Source organism: Pogoniulus pusillus, chromosome 32 (assembly GCF_015220805.1).
Source record: "Pogoniulus pusillus isolate bPogPus1 chromosome 32, bPogPus1.pri, whole genome shotgun sequence".
In the NCBI taxonomy this organism is placed as follows: domain Eukaryota; kingdom Metazoa; phylum Chordata; class Aves; order Piciformes; family Lybiidae; genus Pogoniulus; species Pogoniulus pusillus.
This window is the reverse complement of record NC_087295.1, coordinates 3,432,930-3,453,908: the sequence shown is the minus strand read 5'-3', so window position 1 is coordinate 3,453,908 and position 20,979 is coordinate 3,432,930. Positions and strand designations below refer to the sequence as shown.

The following is a 20,979-nucleotide window of genomic DNA, read 5'->3' as shown; positions in this document are numbered from 1 at the left end:
ACAGGCAGAGGGCTCCTGGAGAAGGATGTCTTGCTACTGCAATTTGGAGGACAGTCCATGCTAGGCAGAAGGTGGCCTCCTACTTGCTACCAGGGTTTTATTGAAGATAGCAATACTTGCTTGGCTGAAAAATAGTGAGGGGAAAGGCATCGATAGGAGCTGCTAAGAATCACTCTCTGCCAACAACTTCCTCCTAACATCCAGCCTAGGCCTCCCCTGCCACAACTTGAGGCTGTGTCCCCTTGTTCTCTTGCTGATTGCCTGGCAGCAGAGCCCAACCCCACCTGGCTACAGCCTCCCTGCAGGCAGATGCAGACAGCAATGAGCTCTGCCCTGAGCCTCCTCTGCTGCAGGCTGCACACCCCCAGCTCCCTCAGCCTCTCCTCTCAGGGCTGTGCTCCAGGCCCCTCCCCAGCTTTGGCGCCCTCCTGTGGACACCTTCCAGCACTTCAACATCTCTCTGCAATGGAGGAGCCCAGAACTGGACACAGCACTCAAGGTGTGGTCTGACTAGCAGGGGAAGAATAACCTGATGATCTTAAAGCCTTTTCTAACCTAAATGGTTGTACAATTAGAAGGGCTGTGTGCTTTAAGGCATGGCTCAGTGGTGGCTTGGCAGTGTTGGGCTAACAGTTGAACCTGATGATCTTATCGTAGGATTTGAAGGGCTGTGTGCTTTAAGGGTCTAGAGCAGGCACTTGTACTGACAGCCTGCCACTCAAACTGCAAGCTGAGAACTCCAAAGGTCCCCATGTCACTTATAGGAAGTGAACCAGAATAAACAGCCTCTTTATCAGGCTTTATTTTCTAGCAGACTCATGGAAGGCTCTGGCTCAGCTCTCTAAGGGAAGTTGCCTGCTGTGAGCTGCCTGGGGACTTATCTGGCTGTGGCTCAGCTAACTTGCGTGCTTTGTCTCCCCTCACGTTGCTGCTTCCTCTTCCACTTGATGCTTGCCACATTCTCCTTCTGCTGGGTGAGCACAGAGGCTCTGCTAGAGCCACTTCACTGATCTCTGGGTTCAGGTGATGCAATCCTAGACTGAATTATTCCAGCATTTTCTCTCTGGGGAATAACCTCTCAAGGTGGCTCACACTTCCTTGAGCTACTGGAAGCCCTCTGCCTGGGTCATTGAGTACAGCCTCTCACTTGAGCTGGAGTGTTTCTGGCAGAAGTTGGGTGTGCTATGGTCCAGGGCTTTGCAGGGGAGAGTGGGCAGAGGTTCTGTGTGCTCCTGCCCCATGGCCGGGGTCAGCGTGGTCCTGCCCTCCCCAGCGCTGAGAGCGCAGTGACTTGCCTGGCACCAGGCCATCGGAGCAGGAAAGGAAACAGGCTCTTTTCTCACTTCTCACTAAAACAAAGGCTTGTTCACAGCCTCTCCTGCTTTTTCCTAAGCCCTTTCTCCATGGACAGCTGCCACAGGGCAGCACAGACTGATAGTATCAAAGTTTTCCTTGGAAGCCCTCCAAGGGATCCAGCTCAGTGGACCACACAGTTGTTATTCATGCACAGTTTGGGAACTACTGATCTGCCTAGATCCAGCAAGACTTCTGTTGTGGGTTTGTGTTTGCCTTTAATTTTTTTCCCTGTGCCATTTATATCATTCTTTTCTCAGCTATCAGAATGCAGTTAGCATTTCCCATCTCTCTACCAGCTAATTTTTGATCTCTGAGCTTCATCTGTGCATTACTTGGTGTGCCTGCACCCCTTGGAGCAGCAGTGGACCCATCCTTTAAGATTAAGCTCACCTAATACCTTGGCCTTGAGATGTCCTTAACATACTGAAGCAAGAAAGGATCATTTAGTGAAGTGAGAGCCAAATACAAATCTTTGTGATGTGGAAAACTTATTTCCTTTGAGCACAACACAACAGTGGAACAGGCTGCCCACAAAGGTTGTGGAGTCTCCTCCTCTGGAGAGATTCAAAACCTACCTGGATGTGATTCTGTGCAACCTGTTCTAGGGGAACCTTAGCAGAAGGCTGGGCTACATGGCCTCCAGGAGCTCTTTCCAGCCACTACTACTCAGTGAGTCAGATTATCCAAACCCATAAGAGCAGGACAGAAACACTCAGTGGCTAGAGTCCTTGAAAAAAACAAACCTTGGGGCATCTTTGTTGGCAAGTTGCAACAATCACAGAATCAGTCAGTGTTGGGAGGGACCATAAGGATCATCTAGTTCCTACTGCTCTGCCAAGGGCAGGGACACTCTACCCTAGATCAGGCTGGCCACAGCCTCATCCAACCTGGCCTTAAGCACCTCCAGGGACAGGGCCTCAGCCACCTCCCTGGGCATCCCATTCCAGGCTCTCAATACTCTCATGCTCAACAACTTCCTCCTTATGTCCAGTCTGAATCTCCCCACCTCCAGCTTTGCTCCATTCCCCCTGGTCCTGTCACTATCTGATAGCCTAAAACCTAATCAAACCTCACCATGGTGGTTCCTAAGCTTGAGCTTTCTCCCAGCTTTTGCCTAGGTCATAAAATTACTTGAGTGAGGCACAGCTTGCTCAATAAGCAGCCCCACAGACTTTTCTGCTAGGGTTATTTCACAGAATCATAGAATCACCTGGGTTGGAAGAGACCTCCAAGCTCATCCAGTCCAACCTAGCACCCAGTCCTAGCCAATCAACCAGACCATGGCACTGCCTTGCATCCTGGAAGTGGCATTTCTCCCAAAGTTTTGAACTTGTTCCTACCAAACTTCACTCCAGCTTGGCTTACTGCAACAAGAATTACTATTTTCATGGTTTTTAAGGCTTCACCCATGATGTGCTAAACCAAGTGTGATTGCAGGTGAGATGACAGCATAGATGACTGTGAAAACCTGCTTGTTAGGAAAGAGAGATTGTTGCAGACACTTTGTGCAGCGAGATGTCTCTTCAAAGCATACCTCTGGCAGGAGGAACTCCAAAGCAGTATCTTGTGAGGAATAATGTCCTGGATTGGAGCTTACAGAAGGACAGATTTACATTCCTACAGCCTGGATAAATCATCATGTAAGAGTGTGCCCCAGGACATGGCTATCACTGCTATTGTTTCTCTGCCTGAAAGCATTTGTTGGCAATATGAAGCATGAGCATCTGACTTGAGCTGTGGGAGCTGCCATCTGCCCTCCACCACTGCCTCATTGTGTGGCCTTCGGCAAGTCCTGTAATTACACTGGGACCTTGTTTCCCAGCCCTGAAACTCATATAATAATCATCCCCCCACTCACAGGAGGTTTTCTGTGACACTTCAAGCCAGCCACTGGTTCTGCTTTCCTCCTTTGTGCCTTCCTCGGCAAGAAGCTGCCTTAATTTCAGTGAAGTTGCTCATTGTAATACAGGCTTCTCTGGATAAGGGCACCAGTGAGGTCTGCAGCCACCAGCAAGCACTTGGAGATGTGTGGGGGACAGACCCATGTGCCATTACAAACAACTAATGACACGATTGTTAAGTTCATTAGTGTTTGCTGCTGAAAGGATCAGTATTCAGAGCCTGATGTACCCTCGCAAGAGTTCAATGGGATACAGGCTTTGTATTCATTCCTCTGAGAGCTCAGCAGCTCCTTAGCAAAGACAGGGGAAGGCATAAATGTTATTTTAAAAGCAGTTACTGTGCACCTAGAGGACCACAGCAAAGCACTTGGGGGGAAAGGTATCTTTTTGTTTAATCAGCAAGGTTCTATTTCTCTCAAGTTAAGCAACCAAAGCTTGCAGCTGCAGATTTTTCCACCTAACAGGTCACTTTAGAATGCCTCAGCTACACTTGCACCTTCCCTCTGTGTCAACTGCTCTTTGTTGCCGCTTTAGGCTGCAGTGAACATCTCTCTCAACAATATTCTCACTCCTTTCTGGCTCCCTTTTCCTTCCCTGCCGCCCTCCTTTGCCTGTTGTTGGAATGAGCTGCTCCAGGCAACCCCACAGCCTGCACACATTCAGGCATTTATTGATGCACACAAGGATCCAGATGAGCGTTTTGGTTATTCACCAAATGTGATTCCAGTGTGGAGCAGTCATTACTCTTTCAGCTGCCTTGCTACAGGAACACTGAGTTCTCAGGCAAGCAGAATGAAAGCTGCTGCCTTTGACTCCAGCCCTAGCACACACCACTAGATACTACCTGCCTTTCTCAATGCAGTAATGACTTTATTAACTCTTCAATCTGCTCCATACCCCAAGCTATGCTGCTGAGCTGAGTAAGTAGCTCTCTAGTGATTAAAAGCCCCAGAAGCAAATGATTTCCAGTTAATGGTGACCAAAAGCTGTGCAGGATCAAGCAGAAAGTCTAACAAAGGGATTTTCTCACTATGGCAAAGCACTGCTCACTGCTCCAAGGCCTTCTGTAGTTCTGCTGTTTTCTTCTTCCATACTGCTAGAAGGAAGATGCTGGATACAGGGAGGATGTAATCTGTTAGGACATCTTGTATTTTCTGAAATATCAAACCCAAAGTATCCCTCTTGTGTTCCAGCTTCCCTATCCTATTTTTCTAACATGACCACAAATTGACAGATAGTTCACCTGCAGTAAACTTAGCAATTTTGGAGGAAACTGCATTAGGTGTCTTTATTGATGTGCTGCTGTTTTGCAGTTGATTCTCCCTGGGAGGAAAGTAAACAGAGACAAAATAGAATCCACTTTATTGCCTTCCTTTCCCAGACAGCTGCATTTTCCTTGGGTTAGGCTTTCCTGAATCCTCCTCAGTTTGGACATTAGGAAAAAGCTTTTCATGGAGAGAGTGGTCAGGCACTGGACTGAGCTGCCCAGAGAGGTGGTGGAGTCACCAAACTTGGATGTGTTTAGGGCTCGTTTGGATGTGGTGCTTAAGGATGTGGCTACCCAGGGAGGTGTGGAGTCACCCACCCTGGATGTGTTTAGGGCTCGTTTGGATGTGGTGCTTAGGGGTATAGCTACCCAGGGAGGTGGTGGAGTTGCCCTGGGGGTGTTGAAGAGAAGGCTGGATGGGACACTTAGTGCCATGATCTAGTAGATTGGCCAGGGCTGGGTGCTAGGTTGGACTGGATGAGCTTGGAGGTCTCTTCCAGCCTAGTTGATCCTGTGTTTCTAAGGTGAATCTTATAGAGTAGGGCTATAGGTTGGACTTGGTGATCCTGAGGGGCTTTTCCAGCCTGGATTTTTCTATGATCATCCTGGAGATCATAAGTGGCACAATATGAGTCTTGGAGAAACTGCTGATATAACAATTTATAACAGCACTCTGTAGAGCTGGGACCCACACACATAGTTTTTGTCATTTCTGAGCTGACTATTTAGTACTCAGGTATAAAGGAACCCCTTGAAACACTGCAAACCAAAAGATACAGATGGGTTTTTAGGGAGAGCCATGGATTAGTCTCTGCCAGCCCATTCAGCTCTGCAGGAGATGCAACCTGCTGTTTTCTTTTTTGTTTCAGGGAGAGATGCCACACTAATCCTTTCAGCATCAAACAAGCAGCAGACAAATTCATACAGCTGCCTGAAGTAAGACCTGACAATAGAGGTTAGGAAGGTGCAGTTCTTTCTGTTCCACTCCTTAAGATGACAGGTGAGTAATGCAAGGTTGTGCTTCTTTGAGTGTGTGGGTATGTGGGTTCAGTCAAACCCATGCCTGAATATTTTTATGGGCAATCAGTTAAAGGGGAGCAGAATGGAAAATCAGATAGTCCTGAGGCTTGGTGCCCAGAGCAAACTTCTCCTAACTGGTGTCCACAGGCTCACAGGGTGGTAGGGGTTGGAAGGGACCCAAGGAGATCATCAAGTCCAACTCCCCTGCCAGAGCAGGGCCATACAATCTAGCTCAGGTCACACAGGAGCACATCCAGACAGGCCTGGAAAGGCTCCACAGAAGGAGACTCCACAACCTCTCTGGGCAGCCTGTGCCAATGCTCTGGGACCCTTACAGTAAAGAAGTTTCCCCTTGTGTTGAGCTGGAACCTCCTGTGCTGCAGCTTCCACCCGTTGCTCCTTGTCCTATCCCAGGCAGCAGTGAGCAGAGCCTGTCCCTTCTTTCCTGACTCCCAGCCCTCAGATAGTTATAAACATTGATTCAATCCCCTCTCAGTCTTCTCCAGACTAAACAGCCCCAGATCCCTCAGCCTCTCCTCAACAGGCAGTGCTCCAGTCCCCTCATCATCCTCATAGCCCTCTGCTGGAGCCTGTCCAGCAGATCCCTGACCCTCTTAAACTGGGGAGCCCAAAACTGAAGGCAGTATTCCAGATGAGGTCTCACCAAGGCAGAGCAGAGAGTGTTGAGGACAAACCTCCTGGTCAGCAGCTAGAAACTTAGGATTCCAACAGGTTTTTTGCCACACTGGTTCTACAGGGAAAGATGGAATGCAAAGTTGTTGCCCAGGGACATTTGGCTTTGCTGGAACAGAACAAGAGGCTTCTCAGAGAGTGCTTCTGGTTGTGCAATCCAGCACATTGTCAAGCACTGTGCTCTCAGCCAAGCATTAACAGGATTAAAAATGCCAGTGATGGAAAATTCACCACAGCACTGTGAGAAGTGTAATGACACTAGACCCAAATCTGCCCTCAGCATGAAGGCAGAAGACACCCAGAAAAATATTTCCCCTCTCCCAGTGGAGCAGCTCTGAATTTACATGAGAGCAAATTGCTACCATTGTGTTGTTCTGGTTTGTTAGACACAAAGCACAACCACAGGAAGTTCTGTCCCAGCAGCAGCTTCCCACTGAGCTATTGTAAAGGGCTGCTCCAAGCTCAGGACACACTTGGAGGCTTCTCCAGACAGATCTCAAAGCACTGCAAGCAAGTTGGAAAAATGCATGCCTCCAAGTGGCATCACTGAATTCTTGTTGAGGTTATTGAGTGGAAAAGGCATTTCCATTAAGAATGAATGGAACAAAGCTGGAAATTGGGAGATTCAGGTTGGATGTTAGGAAGAAGTTCTTCAGCATGAGTGTGGTGAGACCTTGGAATGGGTTGCCCAGGGAGATGGTGGAAGCCTCATCCCTGGAGGTGTTTAAGGCCAGGCTGGATGAGGCTGTGGCCAGCCTGATCTAGTGTGAAGTGTCTCTGCCCATGGCAGGGGGATTGGAACTGGATGACCCTTGTGGTCCCTTCCAGCCCTGATTGATTCTATGAAGATGGAATTTCTGGCCCTGCTGAAATCAGTGGCAGTTGGTTGAAGCCTGAGTTTCCTCATCCATATTCTAATGGCATCACTGCTCATTCTCAAATGAAAAAAAAAAAGAGAGAGAGAGAAGAAACTTCAAGGGAAGATTAAATTTTCCTGTCCAGCTGATTGCAGTCCCCTCTGGATAGTGGAAAATTAGAGTGTGAATCATAGAATCAGTCAGGTTGGAAGAGACTTCCAAGCTCAGCCAGGCCAACCTAGCACCCAGCCCTGGCCAATCAACCAGACCATGGCACTAAGTGCCCCAGCCAGGCTTGGCTTCAACACCTCCAGGCACGGCCACTCCACCACCTCCCTGGGCAGCCCATTCCAGTGCCAATCACTCTCTCTGACAACAACTTCCTCCTAACACCCAGCCTATAGTTTCCATGGCACAACTTGAGGCTGTGTCCCCTTGTTCTCTTGCTGGTTGCCTGGCAGCAGAGCCCGACCCCACCTGGCTACAACCTCTCTTCAGGTAGTTGCAGCCAGCAATGAGCTCTGCCCTGAGCCTCCTCTGCTGCAGGCTGCACCCCCCCAGCTCCCTCAGCCTCTCCTCACAGGGCTGTGCTCCAGGCCCCTCCCCAGCTTTGGCGCCCTCCTGTGGACACCTTCCAGCATCTCAACATCTCTCTTGAATCCTGTTCTTGGGTTGTGCTTTTGCCTAAGGAAATAAATCAGGGAAAGGAGAACAGAGCATAAATCCCTTCCTATTGCTGTTTAAGCAGTTATGTTTCCAGAGTCAGTTGTCTTAATTGCATTAATAATGTTTCCCCACTGTTCCTGATCTTCTATAAGTTATCTACTGTTTGTCTTCAGTAGCACCCACCTGTGACAAGCATGATTGGGAAGATTGAGTCAATGGTGAGATAGCTCTGAATTTACACCACTGTGCAACAGGAGCTGAGGGAGCAGCTGCCTCAAACAGGAGGTGAAGAGGTTTTGAAGCTACTTCATGTCCCTAGGTAAGCAGACACAGAGTCTGAATCCTTGTGTGAGTCACACTGTGCCTATCAGCTGGGGGGTTGTGATTTGCTTTGCAGAATAAATCAAGCTTGCCTAGGCTCTTTTGTCCCCAGTAACCTTGTTAAAACTGTGTAGCCACTTCTGGCTTTTAGGTCTCCTGCTTTCAGAGCCTGGTTTTATTTTATTTTTCCTGCCTTTCCCAGAACTCTCCTCAAGGGTATTCTTTTATTTAAGGTCTCCTTTCTGTCTTGCACAAAGAGATGACTAAATGCAACACCTCAAAAGGAACCAGTTCTGAGCTGTTCATCACCTAGGGAAAATGTACTAAAAGGCTCTTGAGAACAAACTGCAGAGAGAAATTGGTAGCTGCAGAGCTAATAGAACTGTGCAGGTACTGTGAGGATACTGGGTTTGGGGAGGGGGGGGTGTGGAAATCCTGCTTCCATGAATTCCAGAAATGAACTGCTGCAAAAATGCAGTGTTTGGTTCTAAATATATGGTTTTAGTCAACAGTCTGCTCTCTGAGTCTCTCATCCTGAGAAAAGACCTCAGAGACTGTTCTGTCAGTCAGCTTGGCTGAGGATAATACAGTCCCTCCGATCTTGTGGAAGAGTTGTGGTGTTCTGGTTTTACTACTGGTGTGCATGACATCCCACATCAGATAGGTCTGCTTAAGATCCATGAGTGCAGAAGGGCTAAGGACCAGGCCCCAGGCTGGAGAAAAACAGCTGAGGCTTCTTAGTTTCACTGGGTGGCTGCTGAACCACACCACTCCTGCACCCAGCCCCTTCCTCCTGTGATGCAACTAATTACAACACATAATGAGATTTGCTGATCCTCACCAGGCACACTCTCTGATCTAGTTTTAGTACTCAGAATTACAGAACTGTCAGGGTTGGAAGTGACCTCAAGGATCACCCAGTTCCAAAACCCTGCCATGGGCAGGGACACCTCACACTAGAACAGCTTGCCCAGAGCCACATCCAGCCTGCTCTTATACACCTCGAGGGATGAGGCTTCCACCACCTCCCTGGGCAACCTGTGCCAGTGTCTCAGCACCCTCATGGTGAAGAACTTCCTAACATCCAATCTGAATCTACCCACTTCCAGTTTTGCTCCATTCTCCCCAGTCCTGTCACTACCTGACAGCCTAAAAGTCCCTCCCCAGCTTTCTTGTAGCCCACTTCAGATACTGGAAGGCCACAATAAGGTCTCCTTGGAGCCTTATCCTCTCCAGACTGAGCAGCCCCAACTGTCTCAGTCTGTCTCCATAGGAGAGGAGCTCCAGCCCTTTGATCATCCTTGTGGTCCTTCTCAATAGCAGGTTGCTATCGAGTCCCTGCGTGACTATGCAGGCTGCACCCTGCATGACTATGCAGAAGCCTCTTCACTATAGTGTTCCTGTCAAGCAATAGTAGTTGCTATTTTCAATTTCACCATCTGACTTGAAACTAAAAAGGGTGTCAAGGTGAGGCAGTGGGATGAGATAGAGCCCATGCTTGATGGCATCACCCCCAAAAAGGTGATATCAGAATAGGGTGGCACTGCCCTAGACTTGAGAGGAAGCAGGCAGGGCATGAAAGGAACAAGTACCTAAAGAAGCTACCCTAGAATTGCCAAAGGTTTCCTTTGTCTGGAGCCCTTCTCCCTTCCTGGGTTTCTCAACACAGAGCAATTGATGCTGCAGCGATCTGCACCCCCAGCAAGGCAGAGATAGCAGAGTTGCAGTGACACAGGTTGTGCTTTGGGCTGGCAGGGGAACTCCCCACAGCACAGGCAGCTCATCATCATTTAATTTTCTTTTTGGTTGGTTGATTTGTTTGTTTGTTTTAATGCTGGCTGTGGGAATAGCTGAAGAGATAAAGGGTGTCCTGGGATCCTGCTGCTGAGTCTGATCTAGTGTGAGTCAGAGGAGTTGACCTCAGAAGAAGTGCAGGCAACAAAGTACAGGTTCCTCAGTGACTGCCAGGAAGCAACTTTTGCAGGGCTTGAGGGTGTAAAGAAGCATTCTAAAGGATATTATCTGCTGGTGGCATAGGTTAGGGCTGGGCTGGGCACTAAACAAGTGACAGACACCTTTTATTGACCACTCTCCATTCCCAAAAGGGGAAGAGAAAGGGAATAAGGGACAGAGAATTATGGGTTGGAAAAACCCCTCTCTAAAACAGCTTTAATGAAACAGTAATGATGAAAGTAAAATATAGCACCATCAAGAACAAAAGAATGAAATATATACAAATATGCACCAAACTGAAGTTGAACTTCTTCAGAGTCCAGGCTGGATTCAGTGCCAGGCAGGAATGGATTCAGGAGCTGGATTCTAGAACTGGATTCAGGAACACAGAGATCAGGGTTGAAGGCAAAAGGAGTAGACTCCTCCTTGGGCACTGGACATTGAAGAAGAGAGCTTGACCTTTATGATCCCTCAGCTTTACACACAATATGATGTACCCAAAATGGAATCCCTTGTTGGTCAGGTTTGAGTCACCTCTCCTCTGCACTTCTCACTGCAGATGCTACCTTTTTACTTTGTTATGACTGTCTGACTCCAGCATAGCATTTAGCAGAGACCCTGTTCTGCACAGGAGCAAGTACAAGCAAAAGCCTTTCTGCATTCCAGTCACAGAAGCACAGAATCAACCACGTTGGAAAAGATCTCTGAGATCATAGAGTCCAACCTATCACCTAACACCTTCCAATTAACTAAACCAAGGCACTAAGTGCCTCATCCAGCCTCCTCTTAAACACCTCCAGGGATGGGGACTTCATGGGCAGCCCATTCCAATGCCAATCTCTCTTGCTGTGAAGAATTTCTTCCTGACATCCATCCTCAGCCTCCCCTGGCACAACTTGAGACTCTGTCCCCTTGTTCTGTTGCTGGCTGCCTGGCAGAAGAGCTCAACCCCACCTGGCTACAACCTCCCTTCAGGTAGCTGTAGACAGCAATGAGCTCTGCCCTGAGCCTCCTCTTCTGCAGGCTGCACACCCCCAGCTCCCTCAGCCTCTCCTCACAGGGCTGTGCTCCAGGCCCCTCCCCAGCCTTGCTACCCTCCTGTGGACACCTTCCAGCACCTCAACATTTCTCTTAAATTGAGGGGCCCAGGACTGGACACAGCACTCAAGGTGTGGCCTAACCAGCACTGAGTACAGGGACAGAAGGCCTTCTCTGGTCCTGCTGGCCGCACTGCTGTCCTTGGTAGCACCTATAAACCTGGTGTTTATAGACCAGGTGCTTCTAGAAACAGACCCTGTCCTCAAAAATATGCTGTCAGCCTCAGGAAGTGCCATCACTGAGAAGAAGAAACTGAGCTGAGAAGTAAAACCAGTGAACAGAATTACTTCTGTTCTATACTGCTCCAGGTAAACCTTGTGAGGATGCAAGCTGGTCAGAAGAGCAAACAAGCAACAATCCTTCATAAATCATCAAGGACCAGGAATTATCCCTGGCTGGGCTAACTCATCTCCTGGATCAGTGGACTTCTGGTATGGTCCAGAGCAGTGAAAAAATCCAAGTGCAACATCCAAATAGCAGCGTGGAGAGCTGAGTGCCACTGAGCAGAGAGCTCCTAGCCATGCGTGGGAAGATCACAAAGATGCATTTTATCAGTTGTGTGGAAAGGACTCGGTTGGACTTTGTGTTTTGATGCCTGCAGCTTGCTGGTTTATTGAGGAGTGTCAGCATCCACAAGCTGATGTCATGGGATGGCAGCAAGTCATAGGAAGGAAGTGCCTGGGGGGAAAACAAAGAAATGAAATTAGCAGGGTCTTTGGTGCTGAGATAGGTGAGAAAAGGGGGGAAGGAAGGGAGCTTTTCCGAGATAAAACAAGGCTCCCTTGCTGTCATTTTGAAAACATAAAGGCTTGAACAGATGTGGCTACCAAGGCAGAGAGTGAGGTGGAGCTGGTCTGTGGCAAAGCAGCAAGGTAAACGGTTCAGATAAACACGGAACAAAACAGAGCAAGGAAAAGTACTGAGAGGAGATTGCATGAGCCCAAAGGAACACTGCTGCTGGCACACACAGCTAGGAATAATGGCACCAAGGCAGTGGGTCAAGCTACTGCAAAAGAACAAAGTTCAGCTCTTCCAGGGGACTCCCAAAGCAGATTGAATTGCATGTGTCAGGAGACCACGATGCAACTTAGGAAGTCATCCTTTGCTCTTCTTGGGTGATGCCAGAGGAAACCTATGGCAGAGGAGAAAGAGGGAGAAGAAAAAAGGCAGAGAGGTGTTTGAATAATTTCAGTGATGAAACAGCTTACATGAAACAGGTCTTTTAAATGCCAAGAACCAGGTACAGGACAAAGTTAAATGTGACTAATGAGCAGCAAATGTTGTTGCACTAGACCAAGTGCAAACAGGCTGACTTCAGTCCATCCACCTCTTCCTTCTGAGGAGACTTCCAGGGATAAACACTGGAAGAAGAGGGAGTGGCGCTGAGGCATTCACTGGAGGAGAGTTAAGCGCATGAAAAGCAAAAACTATCAGAGAAGAAGCAACAGAAAAGCCCAAAGCAACAGAGCAGGAACATGCACTGAGTGAAAAGCAGACAGAAAACTTGTGGGCTATGTCTGGAGGAACAAAGACCTTCAGTCCATCAGCTTTGTTGTTTGATTTCTGCTAAAGGAAATGCAATTTAGTTACATTCTCTGTAAATCAATGAGTCTCCATCAAAGAGACCAAACTCTGCTTTGTGATGGAAAAAACCCAAGAGCTGTGAGCTCTGAATTATCTGGCTAATGACACAGCCTGAAGTCAGAGATAGCAGTGAGATGTGTATGATAGAAGCAGCATTAGGACAAGTAAGATATGGGCAGAGATCTCGTCTGATAGCTCAGATCTGATTGAAATCAGAGCAAAGCCAATGAGGTTTCTTCTGAGGGTCAGCACTTTTCTCAAGCAAGTAACTGCCTGGCTTCTCACTCAGGGCAATAGGGAAGGGGGGAGGTGTAGGGGAAACTTCAGCCACAGAAACATTCACAGCCTGGACGAGTGTTCCAGGTGAAGGCTTGAGCACCCAGGCCTGTAATGGAGTGTGGGGGCAGCTCTCTGAGAAAGTCCCTTCTGAGACGTGGCAGATCCTGCCTCCTACTGAGGAGGAGCATGAACACGCATCAGAAAGAACCACAGGAGCTTCCTGCAGAAGCAAAGCATCCCTACAGCAGCCTCTCCAAAGAGCTGTCCTGTACGTTGTAGGGTTCCTTACTTCATGCTTCTCACAGGAAGCTCCTCATCCTCTCTCTGCTAATCTCCTTGCCAGCTCTTTGTGCCCAGTTTCCTCATGGAAAGGTATGGAAACAAAAGAGGAGGTTGTGCAGTCTCCTTCTCTGGAGACTTTCAAAGCCAACCTGGATGTGTTCCTGTGTGACCTGTCCTAGGTGATCCTGCTTTGGCAGGGTGCTTGGACTGGATGATCTCTGGAGGCCCCTTCCAACCCCTACCGTTCTGTGATGCTGTGACTCAAGACCACACTTGCATCTGCTACCCACTCAAATGCCAGGAGAAGGTAGTACAGAAACAACTCCGAGCTCTCCTCTCTGCGTGTGTGTCTAAGGTACATAGATAATGGCATCCTGGGCTGGCTCAGGAGCAGTGTGGGCAGCAGGACAAGGGAGGTTCTTCTTTCCCTGTACTCAGCGCTGCTCAGGCCACTCCTTGAGTGCTGTGTCCAGTTCTGGGCTCCTCAATTCAAGAGAGATGTTGAGGTGCATAGATAATGGCATCCTGGGCTGGCTCAGGAGCAGTGTGGGCAGCAGGACAAGGGAGGTTCTTCTTTCCCTGTACTCAGTGCTGCTCAGGCCACCCCTTGAGTGCTGTGTCCAGTTCTGGGCTCCTCAATTCAAGAGAGATGTTGAGGTGCCGGAAGGTGTCCACAGGAGGGCGCCAAAGCTGCGGAGGGGCCTGGAGCACAGCCCTGTGAGGAGAGGCTGAGGGAGCTGGGGGTGTGCAGCCTGCAGCAGAGGAGGCTCAGGGCAGAGCTCATTGCTGGCTGCAACTACCTGAAAGGAGGCTGTAGCCAGGTGGGGTTGGGCTCTGCTGCCAGGCAACCAGCACCAGAACAAGGGGACACAGCCTCAAGTTGTGCCATGGAAAATATAGGCTGGGTGTTAGGAGGAAGTTGTTGTCAGGGAGAGTGATTGGCATTGGAATGGGCTGCCCAGGGAGGTGGTGGAGTCACTGTCCCAGGGGGTGTTGAAGCCAAGCCTGGCTGGGGCACTTAGTGCCATGGTCTGGTTGACTGGCCAGGGCTGGGTGCTAGGTTGGACTGGCTGAGCTTGGAGCTCTCTTCCAACCTGGCTGATTCTGTGATAATACCTGTGGGGAAGAAGGAAAGAAAACCAAATCAAAAGCCAAATCATGTCTAGTGCCAATGAGCTTTCTGCAATTCAGCCAGACTTAAAACTCTGAGAGGTGAGAAATTTCCCAGCAAACAGCACCATACAATACACATTGTACAGAGGAGGAAGACTTAGCTTATTTAATATCCTTTAAGAGAAAATGATCTATACACATGTACATACACACACACATTCTGGTGGCTTCCTTTTGAAGGCTTATCTTATTATTCATCAGTGAGAGTTACTGTACTGATATCCAGAGAAGTAATCTGGACTCTACAATATCCTCCCCCTGGAAGTGCTGCTGTTCTGAGCAGTTCCATAGGCAGGCTTGATAGGGTTTGCAAGTTCAGCCTGCAAAATCCTGCCTCTATGATATTCTCTCCTTCTGGGTTCTTCCAGAAACCACCCATGGTATAGAAGCAGGAGATTATGTTTCCTGTGGAATGGATTAGAATTGATAAACTGAGGTCCTGTACTTGGATCACAACAATCCCATGCAATTCTAGAAGATCTTAGAGAAGAGTGGCCTGAAAGTTTCCCATGGAAAAAAGGACCTAGGAGTACTGGCTGACAGCTGGATGAACATGAGCCAGCACTGTGCTTGGGTGGCCAAGAAGGCTAACAGCATCTTGGTTTGTATTAGAGATAGTGTGGCCAGAAGGAGCAGGGCAACGCACCTTGAGTATGGGCTTCAGCTTTGGGCCCCTCACTACAACGACCCTGAAGTGCTGGAGCACATCCAAAGAGGAGCAACAATGCTGGTGAGGGGTCACAAATGTTGTGAGGAGAGGCTGGGGCAGCTGGGGCTTTTTAGCCTGGAGAAAAGGAGGCTGTGAGGGAAGATCTTCCTCTCTACAGCTGCCTGAAAGGAGGCTGTAGTGAGTAACAAGCAATGCAAAAGAGGAAATGGCCTCAAGTTGTACCAAGGGAGGTTCAGGTTGGACATCAGGAAAAAAACTCTTCACCAAAAGGGTTGCCAAAACCTGGAACACGCTGGCCAGGGAAGTGATAGAGTCCTCCATCCCTGGAGGTACTTAAAACCCAGGCAGATGTAGTGCCAAGGGAGGTGGTTCAGCGGTGCCCTGGCAGTGCTGGGTTAACAGTCAAGCTTGATGATCTTAAAGCCATCTACCACCCAAAATGACTCTCTCCTTAAAAGCTTGGAAGGAATTCCTTGATTCTCTTGCACCAGGCCAGGTTTTGCAGCACAGTGCTGATTTTCTCAGCAGCCATCAGTCATTATCTCTGCCAGCAAAGCCTCTGCCAGCCAGCTTTGAGTAGGGCAGTGGAATATTCCATGGCATGCCAGAGCAGACACACAGGTGAGGCTCTGCACGAAGTGCTCTTTGCAACAGGGCATGAAGACCAGTGTGGGAACGTGGTGCAATAAGCTACTTCCAGTGACACAAACCATTCCACTCCCCACAGGTCTTGCACTTCATATACTTTTTGGGAAGAGATTCTGTGCTACTGTCACAGAGGGGAAAGGAAAGGGGAAGCAGAAGTGGCAGCAGTTTGTGACATGTTAGAGTGCCGCAAGCCAGTGGGGAGCTCTGGTTCATGAAGTCAGTCAGTATTAAAGTCTCTCCTCTTTGAATGCTCACAGCCAGAGCAGAGGTTTTGCCATCCTGTTCCCCCATCTGCACACCAGTTCAGAATCAATCATCTGCACTAGTGGACAGTGAAGAGAGTAAGGGCTTCCACAAAACAGCCTTTTAAAAGGCAACCCTTAAAACGAAGCCGTAGCCATCTGTCAGGGGAAAGCACAGTTTACACTCTTCACCTTCAGAGGGCTTTGCAGGCATTGACTAATTGGTCCTTGGGACTTAAGAGGGAAGCTTTTTCCCACTTTAGACCGGGAAGCCAGCAGGGACATCTTGTATCCTGGGGCAGGAATTGAGGCTCCCTAGGAGGCAGGAGAATAGAAGTCCTTTTGTAGTAGTCAGCGTTTTCAAGTGGGAGGGTGTGAAGTTGAGTACCCCTACCTCTACTTATGCACTTGTGACAAATTAAAGGCTTGGGTTTCTTTTCTTTCTCTTGTTTTTCTTTTGCCCTCCTCCCCACAGCTACTGCACATCCAGACACCCTTATTGACTTCTAAATACTGAATGTCTAAGCTGAATGGGAGCTGCAGGTGCTCAGCTCTCTGAATATGAAGCCATTAAAAGGGGTGCGAATTAGACCTGCACAAGTATCGTGTCCATTAATTTGGTAGCTGAACTGGAAAATATTTCCCATGCTCTAAATGGTTTTGAGTGGATCTGGAAAAGCAAAAAAAAAAAAAAAAGGGGGGGTTTATTTTTAACCAAAATGACCTCCTGCTACTTACCACATTTAAATTTTATGCTGAATAAAATAGGGAATTTCCTGCATTGATTGAAGGATCGACAACTTCAGATACCTTAGATCTTGAAAGGTCAAGGGCTTTGCTCTGTTCTGTCAGTTAGAAATGTCAAATATAGAACTCTCTAGGAAGAATATATCTATATATTAACCTAAAGGATTCATCAAATCTAGTGTGGATTCATGGACAGGTTTTGTTGCACAGATCTTCACATTTCAGCAGATAAATCCTTTTCCTGACTCTACCTTCTGGCTTGGGAACTGATCTTATGACTTATCATTGAATATTTTAGGTAGGAAGGGATCTTTGACAGTCATTCAGTCAAAGCCCTCTGCAGTGAGCAGGAACATTCCCAACTAGATCAGGTTCCTCAGAGCCCCATCTAACCTCACCTTGAATGTTTCCAGGGATGGAGCTTCTACCACTTCTCTGAACAGCCTGGGCCAGCGTTTCACTACCCTTGGTGTAAAACATTTCTTCCTTCTACCTACTCTGAATCTCTCTTTCTGTCTTTTAAAACCATCACCCCTTGTCTTATTGCAGCAAGCCCCATATGAAAAGATTGTTCCCATCTTTCTTATACCCTTTAAATACCAAAGGGATGCAAGAGTTTCCCTGGAACCTGCTCTTCTCCAGGCTGAACAACCCCAACACTCTCAGCCTGTCCTCACTAGAGAGGTGTTCCAGCTCTCTGATCACTTTTGTTCCACTCTTCTGGACCTGTGTTTTCTTTGCTGGAGATTACCATAGAACTACATCACTTCACAAGTTATTGTGAATGCTGCTTTGCAGTTTGCCTTTAAATGCCAGGCTGAGGACAGAATTTGCACCAGTCTGCCTGACTGAGCCCTACTCAAGCCTTATCCTCCTCTCTGCACTTAGGTCTCATCTTGGAAAGAATTATAGAATCATAGAATCAGGCAGGTTGGAAGAGACCTCCAAGCTCAGCCAGTCCAACCTAGCACCCAGCCCTGGCCAATCAACCAGACCATGGCACTAAGTGCCCCAGCCAGGTTTGGCTTCAACACCTCCAGGCACAGAGACTCCACCACCTCCCTGGGCAGCCCATTCCAATGCCAATCACTCTCTCTGCCAACAACTTCCTCCTAACATCCAGCCTAGACCTCCCCTGGCACAACTTGACAATGTGTCCCCTTGTTCTGGTGCTGGTTGTCTGGCAGCAGAGCCCAACCCCACCTGGCTACAACCTCCCTTGAGGTAGTTGTAGAAACTTAGGCCAAAGCCTTGCCAAAAGGTGACCCTCCTTAAAGCAGGAAAGGCAGAAGGGAAAAGGATCATTGGAAATAGCTGAAGTGTTTAAAAATGGTGTTTGGGAGGAATGTGATGCAGCTAGCAAACATCACACACGGAGAATATATCCAATTGGAAGAGGTCTCAAAGATCATTCAGTGTATCAGCAATGAAAATATAGTTAGAAGGAAATGTATGGAGGTTGTAACTTCAAGGTCTCAGTATGAAGAAATAAGAAAAAAGATGAGCTGCCCTGGGAGGTGCTGGAGTTGCTGTCCCTGGAGGTGTTCAAGAAAAGCCTGCATGGGGCACTTGGTGCCATGGTCTAGTTGATTGGCTAGGGCTGGGTGCTAGGTTGGGCTGGACGAGCTTGGAGGCTGCTTGATTCTATAACTAACAGGAGGAAGGCAAAAGAGAAAGGCCAAAAGGAGACATGAAAAATGGATGATGTAGGCAGGTAAGAGAAACACATTAAAACACAGGACCTCCATCAGGTTAGAAGAGGTCAGGCCCTTACCTACAAGACCATTGCCTCAGGTTTCAGATTTCCATAATTCCATATATAAACCATCAATGACAGGAATAAAACACAGCAGTTAAGGTCTCCCAGTGTCTCTGAAGAGTCATATAGAGTGAAGTAGGTCATTTTGGAAACTGTGTTTGTTCTAAATGAAGGTGATTTAGGACACCAGGCTGTCTGAGGACCACGTATGCAAAAGTCAGTGCATTATGAGCAGCTCTTCATAACCAGCTCTGAAGCCTCATTAAGTTTTGTTTCATTTGGTTTGGCTATTTTTTTTTTTTTTTTGCTATGGACAGTCATTTCCAGCCCTGGGCATTCCAATCCTCCAGAAATATGCAAACTAAAACCTGACAGCAGGGCAAAACATTTTACAGGCAAAGTGACTTGCCATAATAACAGAATAATACATGCAGGAGAGGGAAAGGCCAAGCACAAATGCTGAAATGCATTTACAAGTGTGTTTGTGCTGCTTCTGCAGCTGCTGGAGTGCCACTTGCCTGCATGGGTTCACTCAGGAAAGCATCTGAAGTTAATCACCTCATTAGGGAAGTGGGCACCCAGCACAGCTCCGAGCAGTGAGCTTCTACTCTTTACTGCTACTCAGCTGCCAGCAATTACTGATGATCGATTAATATTGTGAGAGGATTAAAGGGGATGATAGACAGAACAGTCTGTTATTCCCAGCAAGAATGTCACAAAGCTGTCAAAAGCCTCCTCAGCAAGTTGGAGGGAGGGTTTGCTGCTGCTGCAGCAGTGTTTATTGTGCTGTGGTTTGGGACAGGAGGATTTGACCTTGATTGGCAGGGAGTTTTGCCCTGCCATTGCAGGAGACAGATGCTGAGCTACTTCTCTGACTTTCTCTGTTCCTGCTTGGTTTCCCTATGTGTTAAAGTCTATGTTGTGAAGAAAGGATGGCATCCACCCCGAGTTTGAGTAGCCTTTACAGAATCACAGAGTGTTAGGAACTTCAATGTTCAAGTGACCTTGAAAGACCAACCCCCCTGCCAGAGCAGGACCACCTATACCATACTATATGAAGTGCAAAACCTCACACGGGAACACATCCAGGCAGGTCTTAAATACCTCCAGAGAGGGAGACTCCACAATCCCCCTGGGCAGCCTGTTCCAGGGCTCTGTCACCCTCACAGGGAAAAAGTTCCTCATGTTTAAATGAAACTTCCTCTGCCTCAGCTTCTACCACTGCCCCCTGTCCTGTCCTTGGGCATCACCAAATAGAGCCTGGCTCCAGCCTCTTGGCACTCACCTTTACATCTTTATAAACCTGAATGAGGACAGCCCTTGGGCTCCTCCTCTCCAAGCTGCAGAGCCCCAGCTCCCTCAGGCTCTCGTAAGGAAGATGTTCTCCTCCATCATCTTTGTGCCTCTGCACTGGACTCTTTAAAGCAGTTCTCTGAGGTCCTTCTTGAACTGAGGAACCCAGAACTGGACACAGTATTCCTGATGCAGCCTCACCAGGGAAGAGTAGAGGGAGAGGAGAACCTCTCTTGATGTACTAACCACAGCCCTTCTAATCCACCCCAGGATGGCATTGGCCTTCTTGGGCACCAGAACACATTGCTGGCTCACGGGCATCCTCCCATCCACCAGGACCCCCAGGTCCTTTTCCTCTTCACTGCTCTCCAGCAGCTCAGTCCCCAGCCTATACTGATCCCTGGGGTTGTCCTTTCCCAGGTGCAAGACTCCACACTTGCCCTTTAGCTAGTTGAAATCTCTGTAGGCTATTGCAACATAAATAAATAACACTGCTGCTACCCAGAAAGGATGGAGCTAGTCTTTAATATTAAAGATCTGTGGCAGTACATGACATGGCTTAGCACCCTTCAAACCTCAATTGCACATACAACACAGTTGCTAAACTGATAAAAATAGGCCACTTCTATCAAATATTCATCTGTACAGAACAGAAGGTGACTAGAAAATTTGGTGACTGTTAAAGGTTGAAGGAGCAAGCAGCCCCTAAGTTTTGGGCTTGTTTTTCCCTGTGGTTTGTGCACCAGCCAGTAATGCTATTAGCTACAAATCAAAGAGGACAAGAGACTGGGCAAAGAAGCAGAAACCTGAGTCAAAATGCAGTGAGTTGATTCACAAGGCTAGAATTATTAATAATAGCTGTGCTGAGGTTGTATCAGGAGAGCCCAAAAATGAAAACTGAGCTGAAATAAATTTGTTGTCTGCAAATACAGAGAGGAAAAAAATAAAACCCACACAAACAAAAGTCTTGGAGAATTTGCAGCTTAAACTAACAGGGTTACAAACAAAGAAGCAAACAGCAAAACCCCCCAAACAAATGACCCACAGAATGAAAGGAAAGGAAAGAGATAGGCTAGGAAATGAATTCCTGGAGAAGAAACAGTTCAGTCACAGTTAAGTGCCTGATTAAGGGTTTGCAGCTAAAGCAAAACCCAGGTGCCTCAATTCCCT

At 48.0% G+C, this 20,979-nt stretch overlaps 1 protein-coding gene across 5 annotated transcripts in view; it reads left to right on the top strand.

Annotated features, from left to right (window-relative positions):
* The window catches only part of ELMO1 (engulfment and cell motility 1), a 340,489-nt gene that overhangs the window by 5,119 nt on the left and 314,391 nt on the right, over positions 1–20,979 (top strand). For 4 of the 5 annotated variants that reach the window (XM_064170010.1, XM_064170011.1, XM_064170007.1 and 1 more), the window contains exons 2-3: positions 5,394–5,524; positions 7,934–8,079. The gene's annotated coding sequence lies outside the window, so the exon portion shown is untranslated. The remainder of the gene's footprint in view (positions 1–5,393; positions 5,525–7,933; positions 8,080–20,979) is intronic. The other variant, XM_064170009.1, reaches the window with a different exon arrangement.